Consider the following 6,678-nt stretch of genomic DNA (forward strand, 5'->3'; position numbering starts at 1 on the left):
CACCTTAGCACAGCGGTTCTCAACCTGTGGGTCGAGACCCCTTTGGCGGTCGAATGACCCTTTCACAGGGGTCGCCTAAGACCATCCTGCATATCAGATATTCACATTATGATTCATAACAGTAGTAACATTACAGTTATGAAATAGCAACAAAAATACTTTTATGGTTGGGTCACAACATGAGGAACTGTATTTAAAGGGCCTGAAGGTTGAGAACCACTGCCTTAGCAGATAAGAATTTCACTTCATGGCATATATCCCAGCAAACAAGTGAATGCTTGTGCCCTGGCTGGCATGGATCAGTGGTTAGAGCACCAGCCTGTGCACCAGAGGGTCTCGGGTTCGACTTCCAATCAAGGGTACATATCTGGGTTGCAGGTTTGATCCCTGGCCCCAGTAGGGGTGCATGTAGGATGTGTCTCTCTCACATTGATATCTCTCTCTCTCTCTCTCTCTCCTCCCTCCCTACCCCCCTCCTTTCCACTCTCTCTAAAAATCAATGGGAAAAATACCCTTGGGTGAGGATTAACAACAAAACAAAAAATGCTTGCAAATATCTATATAAGATATCAGATCCGACAACCTGGAACATATACCCACATACAGCTCAGACCTCACACTCTGGGATATACAGTCACACAATATGAGAGACCTCACACCTAGGACATGCATTGAGAAACAAATCAGAGCACTCAGCTCCTAGGAAAACACCTGAAACAAAAAGATCAGACTCTTCACATTATCAGACAAGTGCCCACAAGCAGATGAGGGGATTCCTACCATGGGACATACACCCTGCTTCACTCACCAGAAAACATGTCTCATGAATACCACAGGACAGACACAAACAGGACAGGAAGCCTCACTTCCTGGGAAATAAACTCAGAAATGGATCAGAGATTTCAAGCAAAGGGAATATTCCCACAAAGAGCTCAGAATCCTTACACCCTGAACATACACACCTCAGTAGTTCAGAGAACTCATGTCTTGGGACCTGTACACAAAATCAGATCAGAGACCTCCCCTCCTAGCACATACACCCCCAAAGAGCTGGGCCCGCAAATTCTGTGCAACACACCATCAAAGAGATCAGAGACGTCACACCTGGTTCATACACTTGCAAACAGATCTAGGCCTCCCACCATCAGACACACACTCACAAACAAATGTGGAGTTCACCCTGGATGTGCACCAATATCCAAAGACATCACAACCTGGGACATTGTCTTCCTTCCTTCCTTTTTAGAAAAGAAGGCCATACTTATTCCATTTCTTGAAGGAGCAGACCTTTTATCTCTTCAGGGCTCTGGACTTGCTGCTGTAACAAATCACCACCATTTTATTGTCATAAAACAACACAAATTTATTATCTTACATTTCTGCAGGTCGGAAGACTGACAAGGAGTCTTACAAGGCTAAAAGTCAAGCTCTCTCTTGGGTCCTCGTTTCCAAGATGACCAAGAAAAGAAGGAATAATGGTCATGCCAAAAAAGGCTGTGGCTATGTGCAGCCTATTCATTGCACCAACTGCACCTGATGTGTGCCCAAGGATAAGGCCATTACAAAGTTCGTCATTCGAAACATAGTAGAGGCCACAGCCATTAGGGACATCTCCAAAGCAAGGGTCTTCAACGTCTATGTGCTTCCCAAGCTGTATGTGAAAGTACATGACTGTGTGAGCTGTGCCATTCACAACAAGGTAGTAAAGAATCGCTCTCGTGAAGCCCGGAAGGACCAAACACCCCAACCGGACTCAGACCTACGGGTGCTGCCCCACCAGTTCTACCAAAGCCCATGTAAGGAGGTAAGTCCTTGAGGACTGAAGAAAAGTTCTCTGGGGGAAAAATAAATGGAAATTGTACTTTTAAAAAAAGTCATGCCCTAGCTGGTTTGGCTCAGTGGATGGAGCGTCAGCCTGCGGACTCAAGGGTCCCAGGTTTGATTCCGGTCAAGGGCATGTACCTGGATTGCGGGCACATCCCCAGTGAGGAGTGTGCAGGAGGCAGCTGATCGATGTTTCTCTCTCATCGATGTTTCTATCTATCCCTCTCTATCCCTCTCCCTTCCTCTCTGTAAAAAATCAATAAAATATATTTTAAAAAATAAAGAAATAAAAATAAAAAAAAGTCATGGTGTCATGTCAACAAAGTTGACTTCCTTCTGGAGTTCCTAGGAGAGAATCCAGTTCCTATAGGACACCTGCACTCCTGAGCTCATGGCCCCTTCCTCCACCTTTGAAATTAGTATTTCATCTTCTAATCTCTTTCTGTATCCATCTATCTCTACCTCTATATCTGCTTATATCATTACATCACCTTTTCTTTTTTTAACATATATTTTTATTGATTTCAGAGAGGAAGGGAGAGGGAGAGAGAGAAACAGGGGGTGAAAGGGGGAAGGGAATCCCTACCAGACAGAAAGTCGGCATGTTTATCAGTTACCATCTAAACTTTCAAAGTTGTAAAAATAGTTCAAAGACAATGAAGGACTAGAATCAGATAACTGGGCACTGTATGCTGTATGTAGACAACGCATACTTTTCCAGTGAAACAATTTATTTTCTTTTTTTAAAAAAATATATTTCTTTATTGATTTCAGAGAGAGGAAGAAAAGGGGAGAGAGAGATAGAAACATCAATGATGAGAGAGAATCATTGATTGGCTGCCTCCTGCACGTCCCCTACTGGGGATTTCTCCCGTAACCCAGGCATGTGCCCTTGACCAGAATCGAACCCTGGACCCTTCAGTCCACAGGCTGATGCTCTATTCACTGAGCAAAACTGGCTAGGGCTTACATCACCTTTTCTAACACTACATCATGTTCTCTGACTCTTTCCTTCATTTCTCCCTCATATAAGGACACTTGGGATGATACTGGGCCCACTTAGATAATATAGGAGAATTTCCTAATCTCAAGATGTTTTACTTAATCATGTCTGCAAAGTCTCTTTGTCCATGTAAATTAACATAATCATATGTTCCAGGGATTAGGAAGTAGACACGTTTGGGGTGCTATTATTCAGCCACCAGAGACATACATGCATGAACTGCTCACAGACCTCACATTCTGAGTCATATACTTTCAAATATAGGGTGTCCCAAAAATGTATATATACACTTTGAATAATTATGAAGGCAGTGCTTATTAAAATACACTTCATTTTCAAAATGGAGCTGTCAGCTATTAAAGTGTGTATACATTTTTGGGGGGATGAACACTTCCTGCCTGCTAATATAAATTCAAAAAGAACAGACACACACACATTTTAGGACAAATATAGCAAAAAAAGTCCTCAATCACTTGGAATTATACTCACAAAAACATAAGAGAACCCACCATCTGGGAAATATACACATAAATTGCAAAGTGAAATACATTTTAGACATAAACCCACAAACACATACCTCACAAACATGGACATGTAACAGCAAACTGAATAGACCTTACACCCTTGTTAAACCCACACAAAGATATCAGACACATACAGGTCAGAGACCTCACAACCTGAGATAGATAGATACCTGCAAACAAATTAGAGATCTCAAATCCAGCAATATACATCCACAATCAAGTCAGAGACCTCATATGCTAAGGAAAAGAGCCAGAAACTGATCAGAGGCCTGAAATCTTGCAATAGGCACTCATTAAAAGATCAGAGAGTTTGTATTCTGGGATATACTCCCAAACAGGTTAAAGGTTTCAAACCAAGGGAAATGGAACACAAACCCAGAAAGACCTTGCAGACCTTACACAATCACACACACACACACACACACACACACACACACACACAGAGAAGCAAACAAAATGAGACCTAACACCCAGGTTCATACAACCACAAACATATCAGAGAACTTATATTCTTGGCATACACCCATGAAAGACACCTCATACACTGATAATTATAGTGACAAGCAGATCAAATCCTGGGCCTATATGCACAAACGGATCAGACACCTCACACTCTGGGACATACACCCTTGAACATATCAGAGATCTTCCATTCTGATGAATATACTCACAAACAGATCAAAGGCCTCACAACTGGGACATACACAAAGAGATCAGAGACCTCACATCCTGGGACATACTTGCAGAAACTACCCTAAAATTTTAGGACATACAGCCACAGATACCATGCAGACATTACACCTGGGAATTATAACCACAAAGAGATGAAAGACCTCAAGCTCTTGCTACAGCTATGAAAAGATCAGACACCTTACACACAGAGACTTATTACTGGGAAGCACACCCAGAAACAGATCAGAGACCTCATACTCTGGGAAATATATGCACAAACAGGCCTTGACATACAGCAATGAAGACAGATACTAGTATCATAGTAGTATACAGCAACAAATGGACCAGAGATCTCACACCCACAAACAGAGCAGAAACCTCACATCCTGGACACACACACACACACACACACACACACACACACATCAGAGAACTCGCATCCTGGAATATATGCCCACAACCAAATCAGAAATCTCTCATCCTGGAGAACAAACACCCAAACAGATCAGAGACCTCATAATCTCGGATACTACTCAAAGAGCTCAGATACCTCACACCTGGTACATGCATCCATGAACAGAGACCTCATATACTGCAACTTACAGCCACAAGCATGTCAGGGACCCCACACTTTGGGGACATATACCCACAAAAAGCTCCCGCAAAAAGCTCAGGAACCTTACATCCTGGGATACACACCCATAAACAGTTCAGATAGATGATACCCTGGGACACAGATTCCCCCATCCTCAAAATCATTAAAGCAATATCTGGACATAGACTCTCAAACCCCACAGAAACTTCCTCTCTAAGGGACTCAGTGGCCTAAACTGCTCAGACACCTAACTCCCTGGATGCAGACTCTGGTCACCTCAGTGATGTCTGGGACTTAGAAATCCATACAACTCACAGAAGGAACAAAACTTCTACAGGGTTCTCCAAAGAGTTCATGGCTGTGAAACCTGAGACAAAGACTTCCAAACAACTCAATGCCCCCACACCCAGAACACAGACTGCCAGAGATCTGAGACTTCAAAGCTTGGCCCCAAGGACAAAGTCTCTTAGAGACATCAGACCCTGGGATTAAGAATCCCAAATAGTTATGATCACATTCTAGACATGAACAGAGAACAGCCCAGAATTCCCACACTTGGGGACATAGAACCCCAAACTGTTAAAGTAAAAACATGGAGATCTAAAAATGTGAAACAGCTCTAGTAAGTATGGCTCAGTTGGTTAGAGTGTTGTCCAGTGCACCTAAGGGCTGCACGTTCTTAGGTTCAATTCCCAATCAGGACACATGCCCAGTTTCCATCCACCAGTTGGGGTGCGTCCTGGGTGGGAGGTGGGATAGGAGACCCATGGATATTTCTCTTGAGTCAATGTTTTTTTTCTCTCTCTCTCCCTCTCCTTTCCTCCCTTTACAATCAATAAAAATATGTTGCCCAGCTGGTGTGGCTCAGTGGTTGAGCATTGACCTATGAACCAGGAGTTCATGGTTCAATTCCCGGTCAGGGCACATACCCAGGTTGCAGGCTCAATCCCCAGTAGAGGGTGTGCAGGAAGCAGCTGATCAATTTCACTCTCATCATTGATGTTTCTATCTCTCTCTCCCACTCTGAATCAGTAAAAAAATATTTTTAAAAAATGTCCTCAGGTGAGGATTTAAAAAATCCTATATAATAAAAGCCTAATATGCTAAGTGTTCGGTCCTCTGGTCATCCGTTCAACCAATCAAAGCATAATATGCTAATGATATGCTAAGGCCACTCAACCGCTCACTATAATGTGCACTGACCACCAGGGGGCAGACGCTCCAACCAGTAGGTTAGCTTGCTGCTGGTGTCTGGCAGATAGGGACTGAGCTAGATGGGCCATACACACCCTGGAGCCCTCCCACAGTCCCTCTCTGGCTGGCCAACCTCTGACATTCCTCCCCAGCCCTGATCATGCACTGATGGGGTCCCTTGGCCTGGCCTGTACCCTCTTGAAATCCGGGACCCCTTAGGGCAGCGGTTCTCAACCTGTGGGTTGCAACCCCTTTGGCGGTTGAACGACCCTTTCACAGGGGTCGCCTACGACCATCCTGCATACCAGATATTTACATGATGATTCATAACAGTAGCAACATTACTGTTATGAAGTAGCAACAAAAATAATTTTATGGTTGGGTCACAACATGAGGAACTGTATTTAAAGGGCCAGAAGGTTGAAAACCACTGCCTTAGGGCATGTCAGAGAGCCAGTTTCAGCCTGATCCTGCAGGCCAGGTCGAGGGATCCCACTGGTGCACGAATTCGTGCACCGGGCCTCTAGTAATTAATAAAAAAGTGAAACAGAGTGCCCAAAATACCCCTATGTGGATACAGGTCACAAAAAGCTCAGAAATATCAAACCCTGGACAGAGACTCACAAAGACCCTGGAACACCACAAATTACCCTAAAAGGGAGCAGCTTAGTGCTGGCTTTTGGCTGGGATGCATCAGTTCTGTGGTCCATGGATCTCTCCATGGGCTGCTTGAGTATCCTCATAATTTGTAAATAGTGTTGCAAGATTTGAATTTAATGGTGCTCGCTATCGCGACATGATAATCCAATTCTTTGTGCCTAAATTGCAAGATATGGATGTGAAACATGTGGTTTCAACAACACAGT

The 6,678-nt window shown here is 43.7% G+C and overlaps 1 pseudogene; it reads left to right on the forward strand.

Moving 5' to 3' along the window:
- LOC107182309 overlaps positions 1-1,866 on the forward strand; it is a 9,386-nt pseudogene extending 7,520 nt beyond the window's left edge.
- Positions 1,867-6,678: the final 4,812 nt, after the last annotated feature.

Source organism: Myotis davidii, unplaced genomic scaffold (genome assembly GCF_000327345.1).
Source record: "Myotis davidii unplaced genomic scaffold, ASM32734v1 scaffold855, whole genome shotgun sequence".
Lineage (NCBI taxonomy): Eukaryota > Metazoa > Chordata > Mammalia > Chiroptera > Vespertilionidae > Myotis > Myotis davidii.